Consider the following 16,570-nt stretch of genomic DNA (forward strand, 5'->3'; position numbering starts at 1 on the left):
ATATCTCTAAGAAACCTTCAGGGCAACAAGCAAGGGATCTAGCCATGAACTAGAGAAATGGCTATACTCCCGCTGACTACTAAAGGTAGTGTTCCCGAATACTGTAGCTATGGCTAGGTACCAGGCTGTCCTGGGAATCCTGGTGACCACATTTCCACAGCCCAAGCAATAATGATGTTTTAAGGGCAGCGTAAACCACTCACAACCCTTGTCAATGAAACAAGGCTTTGAAATACCTTGTCCTACAACTGAGCCCCTGCGGTCCTGTCTTAGCAGAAAACTGCAAGTTCACTGTGGTTGGAAATTGGTCTCCTCTCTCTTGCCTTTGACATTCCCAAAAGCTAGTGGTGCTCTGTACCGAGGACTATAAAAGAAACCCTTCATCATCTAGCAGAATGTTTCACCTAAGAATCACCTGAAGAGGTGTGGATACATACTCAGATAACCTGCATCTTTGGAGATGGGCCCAGGTTCTGGTTAAAAACAAAAACTCTGAGGTGATTCGAATGTCCATCAGTGACGGGGATTCCTATCTAATTATTACTTACAAATGGGAAAGTGGGGTTAAAGCATTGGCTTGGTTTGCCAATGACACAGCTGATGAGAGAGGCACTTCAGCTTGGGGTGTCCTCTGACTATTCCCCTTTGGCACCTGGAAGGTGAACATCTGTGAGTCAAGTGGAGGAAGAGGCTGGAAGACTGAGGAATCATAGCCCACCAGCTTTACAAATTAAGCCACGCTGGTGTACAGAAAACAGAATCTCCTCATGTATGCATGACATGAAAAGAGACAAAAACAAACAGGGTGAGAAAGAACCAATTACAGAGCAAGGAATTCAAAAGTGCAGGAAGATACTGTGCTCTTCGATCCACTAGCAAATGCGGTTTAAGTTCCCCCTCTGGTGACCAGAGGGGCCTTCCATTCTTTCTTCCTGTGGTAACTCTCTCCTCGGCTTGTCTCTGGGCTTTCGCTGGAGTTCTACCTCAGTTCCAGGGTGAAGCAAGTGTCAGTCTTAGGTATATTAGTAACTCACACCCTTTGGTTTAGGGAAAAACACAAGCCCACTGCAACCAGCCACAAGGAGACCTAGCTGGGAAAAAGGAGAAATTCTTGAGGTTTCCTGGGAACCTCCTAGAGCAATCATGCCCTGTGCAGAAGGTTAATTTCTTGATAAATAAGCCAACCTGGGGAGATGAAGGGGAAAAAGCACATCCTGACAGCATGCTTTCAAATCCTGTGCTCAAAGCTAGCCCCACCCTTAAACCTGTCAGTTCCAAGAGCCAACAAACCCTCTTTCTGCCTCAGCAGCTTGGATCTGTCACCTGCTTTGTTTTTTTAAGGGGTGGGAGACCTGACTGATACCAAGATGAAATTACTGAGCTGAAATACATAATTTATAAAAAGGCAAAACGACAAAAACAAAACAAAACAAAACACTTCATCAGGTGATCGATGGAGACAGGTCTTACAACAAAGGCAGACACACAGAGCACAACCTCTAGAACACAGGGGACCTTTAGCCTGCTCTGGGACATCCCAGCTCCTCCTGTGGCTCCTAGAATTCTAAGTAGGGAAACACAAAGCCTCATCTACCACCCTCTACAGTCACTCAATGAAAGCCTGAACCAAAGAGCCCTCGTTAGCCACCTGGATCTTCACCCAGCCCCAGCCCCCTGTTGAGCAGTACAAGGCTAGTCTTGACTTTCCTAGGCTTTCATACCATCGTGAAGAAATAAAGGTGTGAATTACTGAGCTGTTCACGAAACTAAGGTTCAACAGGCACAGCAGTGTGTTTAACGTGCAGGATAAAGCTAATGCTATTATTATAGCATCAACCAAAGCAAAATAAAGATGACTGAAACAGTTGAAGCAGAAACTAGGGTGGGGATGGGGGACACTTATTTCTGACAAATCAGCTATCAGGCAGGAAAGGGCAGGTTCATCAAACGTAGTGGGGATCTGCTGTAGAACAAGGTCTCGTCCGCTCCAGGCCAGCCTCAAGCTTGCTATGCAGTCAGGGCTAACTTACTCTCTTCTTCTTTCTCCACCTCCCAAGGGAGGGGAGTCAAACTGCTGCCACCACACCCAGATAAACCAGGGTTATGAAACGGAAAATGGTGGCTCCTCATTCACTCTTATCAACAGGTTGCCTTCTTATTCTGTCTGTGTAGAAAGAGGCGGCAGAGTGAATCTCGCCCTGTATACCTCAGCCCAGCTACTGTACTTGGTCTGTACTATGATGGGAAGACCTTGGTGGGAGGGATCACAAATGGAAGGTACAGCACAGTAGCACACAACTCTAATCCCAGCACTGGGGTCAGGGACAGCAGCAGGGGTATCTCTCAGCTCCAAACCAACTTGGTCTAGTCAGCCAGGGAACCAATGAGGCCCTCTCTCAAAAATAAATAAATAACCACAAAGGGAGCTGGGGCATTCAGCATCCACCCATGGGTAATAGAGATGAGGAGTTCTGACTAGTCATACAGTGGGGGAAGGGAACCTCAGCAAGCTAATAGGGAGTTACTATTTTTTATCAAAGCTGAGTTATCTATGACACTGTATCTTAGCATGTCTGACATGTGATTAATGACACGGGTCAGTTAACTGGCAAAACCTTCTTCCACATGAAACATAAAGTAACTGAAGCATCACATTTGATGAGGGGTGGTACACTAGGATTCTCTAGAATCACAGAACTTATGGTATGAATCTCTCTCTCTATTTATTTATTGGGATTTACTGGCATGACTTACAGGCTGCAGTCCACCTAATCCAACAATGGCTGTGAATGCAAAGTCCAAGAATCTAGTAGTTGCTCAATCCCACAGGACTGGGTGTCTCCGCTGGTCTTCTGTATATGCTGGAATTCTGAAATAGGCTCCAATGCCAGTAAAGGAATGAATGTGCCACCAAGACCAGAACAAGCAGGCAAAGAGCAAAAGCTTCCTTCTTCTGTGTCCTTATAAAGACTTTCAGAAGAAGGTGTCCCCATACTGAAAGTAGGTCTTCCCACCTCAAGATCCAAATTAAAGGCCTGTGTCTTCCAGCCTTAAAATCTGGATGGAAGGTTTGTGTCTTCCTATCTCAAAGGTCTGCACTAGAAGCAGATTAAGCCACTACAAGCTGAACAGAAAATCTCTCACAGGTGTGCCCTCCATTTCTGGATCGTAGTTCATCCCAGATATTGTCAAATTGATGACCAACAATAGCCATCAAGGTGGCCCTTCTCTCACGGGGTTCTGAAGGATGGCCTTTGATATGAGTCTCATTCTGTTACTCTCTTGCTTCAAAATCCATGAGGCAAGGCTGAGATGGCTCAGTGGGTAAAGGCACCCCTCACTAAGCCTGGACCACCCGACTTAAACCCACATGATGGAAGGAACTGACTCAAGCAAGTTCTTCTCTGACCTTGACACACACCACGGTACAAGTGCCCATACACTACCAATAAACTCCTCTGGGGGAGGGGCTTCTGGCCCCAATTTACACATTCAGCTCCAAATCCTGCTTACCCTTGCCTAGTACTCCATAGCAAGCATACAGGGAGAAGCCCTTCATGTCCCTCAATTCTCCCATCCTTGTACATTCTGTTCTCTCAGGCCCAGCTCAGCCTTGAACAAAAGTGACCCCTACATCCATTCTTTCCCAATTAGTTCTGTACTTCTATGATAACACTATCATATGATATGATAAGACTGCTTTATAATTGACTTTTTTATTTTTTGGTGTGGTGGATGGGTATTCTCGCCCAATCAGAATGTGAAAACGAGTCATACCACCATGATCTTTTTATCTCCAGAGGCTGGTCCAAATCATGAAATTGTGTCTATAAAATGCTATTTTCAGATTCAGAGTCCTATTAGCGTCTCTGTTTGCAACTTTCATGACACTCTCAAATTCTTACCTCACAAACCTGCTTCAGCAACAGGATCTGAGAACTAGACACTTTCTGCCACAATCACACAGATCCACCCCCACTCCATCCCACCCCTTATTCCCAAACCCAGTCAGGGAAGGTCAACATTCTAATATTTCATTTCCATCAATCTGGCCAAATCCTGTCTCATCCTAAGTGCCAATCTTAAGCCAAGCCTTTGTTTGCTGCAACTTCTTCCCATGTATTTTCTATTGTGATCCTGGGAGTGTAAGTTCCCCAGAAGCCTTACCTTAAAAGGGAGTATAACACAAGCTCCAGAAGCCTTAATGTAAAAGGTTCTACCTGAGGTTTGCAGAGTTCTTCAGTAACAGGTCTCAATCCTGCTTGTTATTATGGAAAGTAACAAGTCACCCACTACCCTTACCTCAGTTTCCTTACCTCCTTTTTTTCTTTTGTTTTGTTTTCTTCCTGAGACAGAGTCTCACTATGATCTCTGGCTGGCCTGTCACTCACTATGTAGATCAGGATGGCCTCAAACTCATCTGCCTGTCTCTGCCTTTCAGGTGCTGAGATCACAGGCAATCACCATTCCAGCTGGCAAGACTGTTCCCCCCCCCTTCTCCTCCTCCTAAGTTCTTAGATTTGTGTATTTATTTTCTCTGCCTGTGTGTGTGCACCATGTGTGTGTGACGCCTGCAGACTTCAGAGGAAGTTGTTAGATGCCCTGGAACTGGAGTTATAGAAAGCTATGAGCTATGTGGATGCTGAAAACCGAACCTTGGTCCTTAGAAAGAGCAACAGGTCCTGTTATCCGGGGATCCAACTCTCCAGCCCCAAGTTTCCTTCTCTCTTGACAAGAGAAAATTGTTTAGCCAAGTTGTTTGAAAGGTCACATAAATAAAAGTGTTTGAATGCCCAAAAAGCACCGTTAAAAGAAGGACACAGAAGTGATCCGTTCCTAATAGTCAAAGCTGCACCAGTTTCAAAGTGCTTCTGGACTATAATCCAATGTCTAAAATCATCAATACCTGCAAGTCCAAACTGATACAAATAAATGGATGAAAAATTAATTAAGTGGACACATTTCTCATACCAAATAATTTAAAATCCATCAATTCTCTAATTCTTTAGTTGAACAAGGTGACTTCCTTCCAAATGGTACTGTATGCAAAGGGAAAAAAAACACACAATGCAGAACTTGATATTGTGGAAAAACCAACCACACTCAGCTGGGTGACAGGCCAGTATCATCATAAGTCTTGACAGCATGAAATCCTCGATAAGGTGTGTTGGATATGACAGCCTAATTCCATCCTTCTAACATACAAGCCTAATCTTGAGAGCAAGGCATAAAATAGAAGGGTACCTACAAATACACGTCCTGCTGCCACAGTTTGCATCATGGCCTCAAAGGTCCATGTGAGAAAGGCATGTTCCTTGCACTGCCACTACTGGAAAACAGCACAAACATTAAGAGGTGGGACTCCAGCACGCTGAGAGAGTCCACAGAAGAGGACTGTGGGATGCTGGTACAGCACTCTCTCAGGCCCACACTCGGGCGTACGTGCTGGCTCTGAGTGGTGTGGTTCCACCATGCAAGCCTCTTACAGGCCAGGATCTTCAGATCACCAATGGATCACGGCCTGCAACCTCCAAACCCGTGAGTCAAAATAAGCCTTTTCTCTCTGTGGGTTAAGAACCTGAGGCTTCCATTACACTAGTATTTCTCAAAACTTTGAAAGTTCACATAAACAAAAACTAACAACTTGTCACAGCCAACAAAATGCAATGCAGTAACCTAGATGCGAATATGGAGGCCCACATATTTGGGGGGAAAAGGAAATGTAAATAAATACACAGTGGACTCTGACCAATAATAATGTGTAAGATGTTAATAAAAGGGGAATCAGTTTGGGGTCATATAGAACTCTAAGGACTGTTTTCTCAATTTTCCTGTAAATCTACAACTGTTTCAAAATAAATTATAGTGGATTAAAAATCGCAACCAGGCATGCTGGCAGATGCCTGTAATCTCTGTAATCCAAGCACTCAAAAGGCAGGAAGCTAACCTGGGCTACCAGTCTTGGATACATGGTGACACCCTGTCCTCGTCGTCATCATCATCCTCATCATAACGAACTTTTTTTAAAAAGTTGCAATTTTAAAAAACATTAATGAAAGCTTGCTTTTAGAAAAGGTGTTTTGATGTTGATTTTTTTTTTTTTAACTTGAAAGGAATACTCTAGGGATCCTGATTCCATCTAACAAACAAGAGGTTCAGGCATGCATGAACACATGTCATTCTTCCCTTTTTTGAAGCACACACAAATGGTTGCACTGTCAAAATCTGGAATGTACTGGGAATTTTAAAGTGTCTCTTCCCATTCACTTCACAAAATTAAATTTATATACTTTTGGGGGGTTTTGTTTTTCCTTTCTGTTTTTCGAGACAGGGTTTCTTTCTGTAGCCCTGGCTATCTTTGAACTCACTCGGTAGACCAGGCTGGCCTTGAACTCCGTCTGCCTCTCAAGTGCTGGGATGAAAAGCATGCGCCACCGCCGTCTGGTGTATACACTTTCTTCTTCCTAAAGCTAATTAGGTAGGAAATCCTCAGGGATAATACACATCTCCCCGCACAAGTGGCTAGGCCAGTTTACTCCGGCAAATACATAAACAAACAGCAGATAAATAAACACCAGGAGACTTGCCTTCGGTCACTCGGGGCTCCAGGCCACCGGGTCATCCGGGTCCTGCTCACCTCTGGCTCGGGGACTACAGGAGACTGAAGCGAGTCCGGCGGGACCTGAGGAGGAAGGAACGCAGCGAGCTCAGGACCCGAGGCCCGGCGGCGAGCGGCGGCCGCGGCGGGCACCCGAGCTCGCCGAGCCGCGCGCCCGGGCCTGGCCAGCGCCGCCGGGGCCCGCAGCCGCCCTCGCCGCCCCGCCCGTGGCCCGGCGGCCGCTGCGCCGCGTGTCAGCGGTGCAGGCCGCACTCACCCGCGCCGCGCTCCGGCCCGGCCCTCCCGTCCGCGCGGCGGCCCGGCGCAGCGCCTCAGCGGGCAGCCAGCGCCGCAGCCGCCCCGCCCAGCCAGCTCCCGGCGCCCGTGCCCTCCGCCGAGATTTTTCTCGGGCCAGCCCCGGGATTGGCCCGTGCCGAACCCCGCCGTCCAATGGGAACTTCAGCCTGCTTGACGTCACTGATCACCGGGCAAACCCCCGGCAGCCGCCGAGCCGGAGCAGCGACCCGGCCGAGAAAAGGAAAGTGAAATCGGAGGCGTCCGGTGCGTCACGGCGGTCGCCGGCCGCTGAGGTCGCGCGAGGCCTCGGGTGGGCCAGCGTGCCGGCGCTCCCCGGCTCTCCAGGCCCCGTTTCTTCCTCCCCAGGGCCGCGGGTGGCCTCCTCAGGGCCTGCCCTTAACTGGGGCAAGCCCAGACCTGAGTCTGTCAAGTATTTGCAGGGTCCGTTGACAAAGATGACCTTTTTCAAAGCGCCTCGCCGGGAGGAGGCTCTTTGGGCAAACAGCCTGACCCAAGGCAGGTGCTGTTCCTGCTGGACAGCACAGCGCACGCACGCACAGAGTGAGGCTGGGCGGGTGAAGGCGCTCGGCACCAAGCCAGCTGACTGGAGTTCGGATCTCACACCCTGCAAGAGGGGACGCGAGCGCGGACTCCTCACGTTGTCCTCTGATCTCCGCCTGTGCACACTTAAAGGTCCTAGCACTGGGGAAACCGAGGCATTCGGGTTCGCGCCCAGGCGAATACCGAGGGGGAATTTTCCTAAAAAGGAGAAAAACTGCAGAACCTGCAAAACCCGGTTCTGGGGCCCGCTGCGGGAGCCTCTGCGCCTCCAGCGCTCCACAGCTAAGACTGCCCCGCGCCACAAGCTGGAGGCTCCGGCTGCGCAGGAGTCCCTGGGGGCAGCCGCGCGGGGCTCCGAGCCCGAAGGCCTCCCTAGCCCGCGCTTCCCGCCGCGGACAGCGCTTCGGGCGGGTGGTGGAGGGAGAGGGGCGCGGCTCTGGCTGCTTGTGCTCAGCACACCTTAAGATCACTTGGTTCCTGCTCTTTGAGTTGGTGGGGTGTTTTGAGAGGGTTTTGGTTGGGTGCTTTGGTTTTGGTTTTGGTTTTTAGAGACCTATTTGGACACCAGGCACAAAGACAGGTGGTGCACACACATACATGCAGCGGAAATACGAAATAATGAATGAATAAATAAATAAATAAATAATAAGCAAGCCAGCCAGCTCTGGTGGCATACACCTCTAATCCCAACCCTCGGGAGGCAGGGGCAAGTGGATCTCTGAGTTCGAGACCAGGATAGCTAGGATTGCACAAGGCAAACCTTGTCTCAAAACAACAACAAAACTAAACAAACAAAAATAACTACATCTAAAGTTTAAAAAAAGTTTTTACTTTTTGTATATCAGTTTCGTGTGTGTGTGTGTGTGTGTGTGCATCATTAGCATGCCCAGGGCCAATGGATGCCAGAGAGGACATCAGATTCCCTGCAACTGGAATTAAAGACTGTTGTAAGCAGACATATGTGTAGTGACAATTTTGGAGTTTGGGTTTCTTTAAAAAACACAGAGATAGGAATGTTCCCGTTTTAATCCCAGGTGTGGGGCTGGGGGCTGCTTTGGACTGTTGGCAGCAGCTGACTGTGATTTGCCTGATGCTCTAGAGAAGCATGGTTTTGCCAGCTGCAGCTAGTTTCTGCAAGTGTGTGAGGTGTGGAATTTGGGGAACTTCTCAGAGGGTATGTAAATCCTAAGGTCCCAAGAAGCAAGAGTATCCACTGTCCTGTCCTATACTAGAGGGGAAGAATGTCCCAAGTCATACCAAGGAGAAGCTAAACAGGCCTCGGTGCCCCCCTCACCCGTGGTGCCCCCCTCACCCGTGGTACATGGGAGGTAGAAGGGGAGGAGTTCGGTGAGTCAGGCATGCGCACTCCCACCCTGATGAATTCTCCAGGGTGACTTGAGGAAGCCATCCCACTGCTTCTGTGAACAGACCAAGACCCTTAGGAAATGTACAGATAACCTTCTGTACAAGCAGAGAAAGAAAAAATATCCAATAATAGACATTTCCGATTCTTATATTGTTTACATCCCCTTTCCCTCGACAAGCTTAAACTAACTATACGGAACAAAATGAATATTGTTTCCTCACCAGTACATGGGGCAGCAGCACATCACACCCCTTCTCCAGTAAGATCCGCATGACTGTTGAGAACAGACCTGCTACCCTAGCAGGTGGAGGCCGAGGCGAGGGTATATTTCAGGCAAGCCTGCCTTGAACGGTGAAACACAGACTCAGTACAAAACAAAGGGAAAACAAGAAAACTTACAGGTCTCCTTTTTGACTTTTTGTTGTCTGTTTTTGTTGTTTGTTTGAGACAGGATCAGTCTGGCCTTGAACTCACTATGTAGCCCAGGCTGGCCTCTAACTACTGTACTTGAGTGCTGGGATTTCAGGCATGTGTCACCACATCTGTTATCTTTGTCTTCATTTCTGAAAGTCCCAGTGTGGGGTACAATGTGGGTTTCATGTTTTCCTCTTATTGTTTCGGTAGACTCGGCCATGAACCTTTTTAAGACTCAAACTTTTGGGCTGAAGATGCAGTTCATTGGGTAGAGTGCATGAACAAAGGCCTACGTTAAGTCCCCAGCACTGCAGAGAGCGGGCATGGTGGGATACTCCAGCACATGACAACAGGGAGGAAGGCCGCAACTTCAGGGTCATCCTTGGTGAATTTGAAAGCAACCTGGAATATGTGGAACCCTGTCTAAAAATTAAAAACAAACAGATGAAAACCCAACTAGCTCCAAGAATGTTGGGGAGCTTAGAAGAGGCCCCCAAACAACCAAGCTCAAACTTATAAGCTTCCTGTGGGAAAGATGCAGAAAATCTGTCCCAGTGGTGTGAGGGAGGTCCTGGTGCTGGAGCCTGAAAGAGTGAACAGGTGTCTCCAGAAGAAAAGCTGAACGCTCCATGAACTGACTTGACTATTCAATCTCTACTTCCATTTTCCAGCAGAACTTTAAATTAACAACTTTTCAGCTCCTATGAACCGGTGGTTTTCATGCTAAGAGCTGGCAGTAGTAAAATGACAGGTTTAACTGTCCCCTTTAAAAGGAAAAAGGACATTTTGCATTCAAGCGACATTAAGTGCTGGGATTGAAACGGAAAGACACGTGGGCTGAGCCAATCTCTTATGTGACTTGGTTTGTCCTTTTAAATACTTTGTATTCCAAATGTGGTGAGTTTTATATGACATGTCCTTCTAGTTCAACAGTCTGTAAAAATGGATTATATAATATACAAAGACAATTTAGCCTAAAAATTGCATAGTGATGGTACAATTGCCCCAGAATGTTAAATTAAAACATCATAACATTTTAAAAATTACCATGGATTTTAAAATATTTTTAAGTTGTTGTAGAAAAACTTAAACCTACACAAAAATAAATACTGTGAACCACTTGGCTTCAGCCATTGCACCATTTGCCAATAAATTTTGCTGTTTGCTTCTCCATCCTGGTATTCTAAAAAATCAAAACAAAAACAAAAAAACCCTGAATATCTAAAAAAGAACGTTAAACATATTTCACATCATCTACAAATGTGTTCATATACTTTTCTAATAAGGACTTAGCTTACATAACAAGATACCATGATCAAGCCATACAAAATTATTCGTACAATCATTCAATAATTTCATAACAACTTAATACCAAGTTCATATTAAAATTCTCTGTTCTTCTTGAAGATGTTTTTACAGTTGACATGTCAGAATTTTCTTTTAAAATATTATTATTAATTATTATTTATTGTTTTTTTTTCTGAAACATTCTCTATGTGGCCCTGGCTGTCCTCAAACTCCCTCTATTATTGACTCACAGGGATCTGCCTGCCTCTGCCTCCCAAGGGCTGGGTTTAAGGCATGAGCCACCACTGCCCAGAATCTTTTAAAAATTATTAGGATGGGCATAGTAGCACAGGCCTTTAATCCCAGCACTTGTGAGGCAGAGGCAGAGGCAGATGGCTCTCTGTGAGTTCAAGGCCAGCCTGCTCTACAGGTGAGTTCCAGGACAACCAGAACTACATATGGAGAGCTGTCTCCTACTCAAAAATAAAATAAAAAAAATAAATTTCTCTGTGTCTCTGTGTGTGTACAGGTGCTTGTGGAAGACCAGAAGAGGTAGCTGAACCCCCTGGACCTAAAGTTACAGGTAGTTAGGAGCTGCTTTGTGTGAGTATCGGGTACTGAACTCAGGTCCTCTGGAAGAGCAGCAAGCACTCTTAACGGAGCCATCTTTCTAGCCCCCAAGTTGTCATAATTTAAAACCAATCAAAGTTAATAGGATAAAGAAAAAATAAAAACAAATAAGAAAAAACCCTCTGAAACTCAGAAATGCACAGAACGATGACTGTGCGCCCTTTCTTTGTGATGCTAGAGCACTTTCCAACAGAGCCGCTCCAGACTCACCTAATTCTCATGCTGTTCCCTTGACTGACAATTGTGAGGTATATGCTATCACTGGGTACCTGTATTGATGTCATTTCTTGATGCTGAGGGAAAATACCTGAAGAGAAACGAGTTAAGGGAGGGTTTACGTGGCTTTTAGTTTTAGGGGGTGTGTCCTGGCAAGGATGAGGAATACACAGTGTCTGGTGCCTGAAGGAGCTAGGCACAATCTTTTGGCAGTCAGGCAGCAGAGACTGGAAGTAGGGCCTGGCAATAAAACCTTAAGTTCTGCCCCAGGTAACCCATGTCTTCTTTACTTTCTAAAGGTTCTTCATAACAACTCCTAGCTACCCATCCTTCAAACTCTTGACCTACAAGTGACATTTCACAGTCAAACCAGGACAAGTTCTAAAGTGTCACTAAATAACCAGAGAGAAGTGGTTGTCTATGGAACTGGTTCTTGGTCAATAGCGCTGTGTATTGGCTTACACCCAGGTAAGAATTGTGTTCATAGGCTGGAGAATGGCTGAGCAGTGAAGAACATTTGTTTCAGAAAACCAGACACACTAAATCTACTAGAAGAAAAAGGGGGGGAGAATCTTGAACTCATTGGCACAGGAGACAACTTCCTGAACAGAACACCAACAGCTCAGGCTCTAAGATCTACAATTAATAAATGGGACCTCAAGAAACTGAAGAGCTTCTGTAAAGCAAAGGACACTGTCGTCAGAACAGCCTACAGACAAGGATCTTCACCAACCCTACATCTGACAGAGGGCTAATATCTGAAATATATATTAAAAAACTCAATAAACTAAACTCTATCAAACCAAGTAATCCAGTTAAAATGGGATACAGAACTAAACAGAGAATTCTCAACAGATGAATATTAAACAGCAGAGGAACACTTAAAGAACTGTTCAATGTCCTTTGTCATCAGGGAAATGCAAATCAAAACAACTCTGAGATTCTATCTTACACCCATCAGAATAGCTGAGGTCAAAAACTCAAGTGACAGCACATGCTGGAGAGGATGTGGAGAAAGGGGAACACTCCTCCACTGCTGGTAGGAGTGCAAATTTGTACAAACACTTTGGAAAGGAATCTGGCCCTTTTTCAGACAATTGGGAAGAACCAGCCATACTACTTCTGAACATATACCCAAAATATGTTCCACCATACAATAAAGTCATTTGCTTAACTGTGTTCATGGCAGCTTTATTCATTTTAGCCAGAATCTGGAAACAACCTAGATGTCCCTAAACTAAAGAATGGATACAGACACTGTGGTACATTTATACAATGGAATACTACTCAGGTATTAAAAACAAGGAAATCATGAAATTTGCAGGCAAATGTATGAAGTAGAAAAGATTATCCTGGGTGAGGTATCCCAGAACCAGAAAGACACGCATGATATATACTCATTTATAAGTGGATATTAGCCATATAATACAAGATAGCCATACAATACAATATAATACAAGAAAGCAGCCACCAGACCTTAAAAAGCTAAAAACAAGGAGCACCCTAGGGAGGATGCTCAAGTCTCATTCATCAGGGCAAATAGACACCTGAAGCGGCTGAAGAGAGGAAACAGGATGGGAGCCTACCATAGATGTCCTCTGAAAGACTCCACCCAGCAGGGGTTGGAAGGAGATGATACGACTCATGGCCAAACTTGGGACAGAATGTAGAGAGTTGTGGGAAAGAGTGGGGGCACAGAAGACTAACACACAAGGAGACCAACAGAGCCAACAAATCTGGGCCTAGGGGGACATACAGAGACTGATGCACCCACCGAGGACCATGCTTGGAGAGGACCTAGACCCCCTGCTCAGAAGTAGCCCATGGGCAGCTCAGTGTCCATGTGGGTTCCCTAGTAAGGGGAGCAGGGGCTCTCTCTTACATGGACTCTATTGCCTCCTTTTTGATCACTTGCCCCTGGTGGGAGTGGGGAGCTTGCCAGGCCACAGAGGAAGAGGATGCACACAGTCCTAATGAGACTTGATAGACTGGGGTTAGCTGGTAGGGGAGAAGGACTTCCCCTTTCTAAGGGATAGGGGAAAGGGATAGGGAGGAAGGAGAGGGTGGGACCTACAATCAGGATGTAAGATGAATAAATTATAAACAATAAATTATTTTTTTAAAAAAGAGCATTTATTGATCTTGCAGAAAACAGGTTTGATTTGCAGCACCCATAAGATGCTTCACAACCATCCATAACTCCAGCTGCATGGAATCTAGCGCCCTCTTCTGGCCTCTGCTGGTACAGCAGATGGATACACAGCCATACATGCAGGAGACAGGCATTCACACGTGAAAAACTGGGATAATTAATAAAAATAATAAAGAAGTGTGTTCAACAGACTATGAAGGAAAGAAAGCGGCCACCAGACAGTGCAAACCAACTACCTCTGTTGACCCTCTCAATGGAGGCCATTGACTAACACTACTGCATTTCATGGTCAGCGATGAATCAGTGAGGGCTGCAATCACACTCGTAAGAACGCTATATGCTCACTACTTGCTTATGTTTTTAATATTCACCTCAGTGATATTTCTACTGAGTGGTTATTGTCTTAGAGACGGCTAAGCAGTTCGGAGTCCTGGCTGCTCTTTAGACAACTAGAGTTCTCTTCACAACACACTCAGAGCTGATCACAACCATCTGCAGCTCCAGTTCCAGGGGATATGACGTCCTCTCCTGACATCTCTGGACAACAGGCACATACATGGCACACAGACAGACACACATCAGGCAAAACACTCATCTGCCTAAAAGAAATAAATATTTCAATATTAAATAACAAAGATAAATGCAAAATCTACCTTTAAAAATGTCCTCCTGGCACCTCTCAGGCTATACCTGGCAGTTATTCTGTTATGCACTGAAATACTACGTGTGTGTTGGTTTCGCTGTATGACCCCTCGTGGAATTAAAGTGCTATATGAAGTGGGTGGCAATCAAAAAAGAAGCCTCCAACTTGACTCAGCGACTTGCTGATCTTGCAGGACATGAGCTTGGTTCTCAGTGCTCACTCAGGACCAGGAATCCTCTCTCCCAGGGATGAGATACCAGCGCCCGGTCAGGAAGCTGTGCTTCATTGAAACCTGTAGGCGCTGGTTGTGGGTGGTCTGGGGCTTACCAGGGCAGCTGACCCTATAGCTGTCAAGTCAGCAAACGGGTGTTATCAGTGCTTTGTGCTGGGAAAGCTGCGCCTGAGGCTCCGGAAGCAGGTGTAGGTCACAAGTGGGGCTGCCGTGCAAGCCTGAGCCGGGAGCACACGCTGGGCTGCCCACGAGGTGCTCTTGGTACCTGAGACCTCTGGCTGCCATGCTGCAGTACACAGGTGTCCCGCTGTGACATCTCAGGGAAGGGTGTGTGGCCTGATCCAAGAGTCAAGCCCCTTGTTGTCTTTAAAGGGCTGTCGTCTCTGTGGATCCGTAAGCACAGACGAGAAATCTTCACTGGACTTGACGGTGTGAAACCAGAGAAGCGATTACTGTAGCGACACAGTCTGCTACTTTGTATTTGATAGTTATTTTCCTCCCGGAGGCCTGCTTGCTGTCACTTACGAGCAGACACTCACAAACCCCAATGCAGCTGTGTAATTTTGCCTCCAGATAATTCCTGTTTGACCGATAAAGTGCCTGCACCTTGACAGGGCAGAAGTGAGTAGGAGGAGCCGAAGCTCGTGGGCTTGGAGGGCAGAGGATCAAGGGGAGAGACAGGTACCAGGAGAGGAAAGAAGGAAGTGAGACCAGCCAGGGCTGGTGTGGAGAGAAGCACATGGCTCGGAGGAGAGAAGCAGCCCAGATGGAAATCATGCTTAACTATTTATATTATTTTGGATGGGAAGTAGCTTAGACAGGAATGATTAGAGCAAATGGCATGGGGTGTGGGACTGGGAGATAACGAGGTAGTTTAGGGGATTAATATCCACCCAGCCCCAGGTGTAATAAAGCACATTAAAAATTTATCAGTTGTCTGTGTTTTTTTTAGTGATTTTGATAGTGGGTTAATTATAAGTGCCATAATAACTATAGGCCATTAATAGCAAACATTAATAGCTCCTTTTTCTTTCTACAGCAGATTACAAGACAGTGTCTTCCAGTGCCCTTGCTGAGCGTGCCCAGGCCGTCTGCTCGTATAGCCCAAGAGCACGGAGAACTCGGACCAACCCCAGACATTTGTTCGGCCAGTCACCTCCTTGTTTCCCACTCTCCTTGTCATTAGCTGTGTTTTGTAGCAGCCACAGCCACCTGTCACGAGAGACTGTCCGCTGGGGGAGGTGCTCACACTCTGGCCAACGTGGGGCTCCATGTTGGCTTCTCACTGCAAAAATCTCCCCACAGACAGTTTTGTGATGGTCAGCTTTAACTGTCAACTTGACGCAACCAGGAATCCCTTGGCAAGAGAGTCCCAACCAGGGACTAGCTATGTTGGATGGGGTGGTGGGTGATGAGTCTTTAACTGTGGGGACGTTGGGCACAAGCAAGTAAACTTGCATTCATTTCTTTCTATTTTTTCTCTATTGAAAATAGTGTTTCTTTGTCAGTTGCTAAGTAGTATTCCACTGTGTAAATGTACCTCAATTTTTGTATCCATTCCTCAACTGAGGGATGTCTGGGTTGTTTCCTGCTTCTGGCTGTTACAAATAAAGCTGCTACGAACACAGTTAAGCAAATATCTTTGTTGTGTAGTTGAGCATCTTTTGGATATATGCCTAGGAGTGGTATAGCTGGATCTTGAAGTAGCACTATTCCTAATTGTCTAAGAAAGGGCCAGATTGATTTCCAAAGTGGTTGTACAAGCTTATATTCCCACCAGCAATGGAGGAGGGAGGGTTCCTCTTTCTCCTCATCTTCTCCAGCATGTGTTGTCACTTAAGTTTTTGATCTTAGCCATTCTGATGGGTGTAAAGAAATCATGAAATTTGCAGGCAAATGGTGGGATCTAGAAAAGATCATCCTGAGTGAGGTACCCCAGAAGCAGAAAGACACACATGGTATATGCTCACTTATAAGTGGATATTAGACATATAATATAGGATAATCATACTAAAATCTGTACACCTAAGAAAACTAATCAAGAAGGAGGACACTGGGTAAGATGCTCAATCTTCATTCAGAAAGGCAAACAAGACAGACATCGGAAGAAGGAGAAAACAGGGAACAGGACAGGTGCCTATCACAGAGGCTTCTGAAAGACTCTACCCAGCAGG

General features: G+C 46.1%; 1 protein-coding gene and 1 non-coding gene across 3 annotated transcripts in view; one reads left to right on the top strand and one right to left on the bottom strand.

The window, feature by feature from the left end:
• Trim26 (tripartite motif containing 26) overlaps nt 1–7,021 on the bottom strand; it is a 29,269-nt gene extending 22,248 nt beyond the window's left edge. Inside the window, exons 1-2 of one of the 2 annotated variants that reach the window (XM_021651327.2) lie at nt 6,876–7,021; nt 6,588–6,682 (exon numbers count right to left, since the gene is read on the bottom strand). The gene's annotated coding sequence lies outside the window, so the exon portion shown is untranslated. Of the gene's footprint in view, nt 1–6,368; nt 6,390–6,587; nt 6,683–6,875 lie in introns of those variants that run through there. The other variant, XM_060369014.1, reaches the window with a different exon arrangement.
• Nucleotides 2,120–2,254, top strand: LOC132648458 (small nucleolar RNA SNORA51). Its single transcript, XR_009586857.1, has one exon. It is a non-coding gene; the product is annotated as a small nucleolar RNA SNORA51 (small nucleolar RNA).
• Nucleotides 7,022–16,570: the final 9,549 nt, after the last annotated feature.

Source organism: Meriones unguiculatus, chromosome 16, assembly GCF_030254825.1.
Source record: "Meriones unguiculatus strain TT.TT164.6M chromosome 16, Bangor_MerUng_6.1, whole genome shotgun sequence".
In the NCBI taxonomy this organism is placed as follows: Eukaryota; Metazoa; Chordata; class Mammalia; order Rodentia; family Muridae; genus Meriones; species Meriones unguiculatus.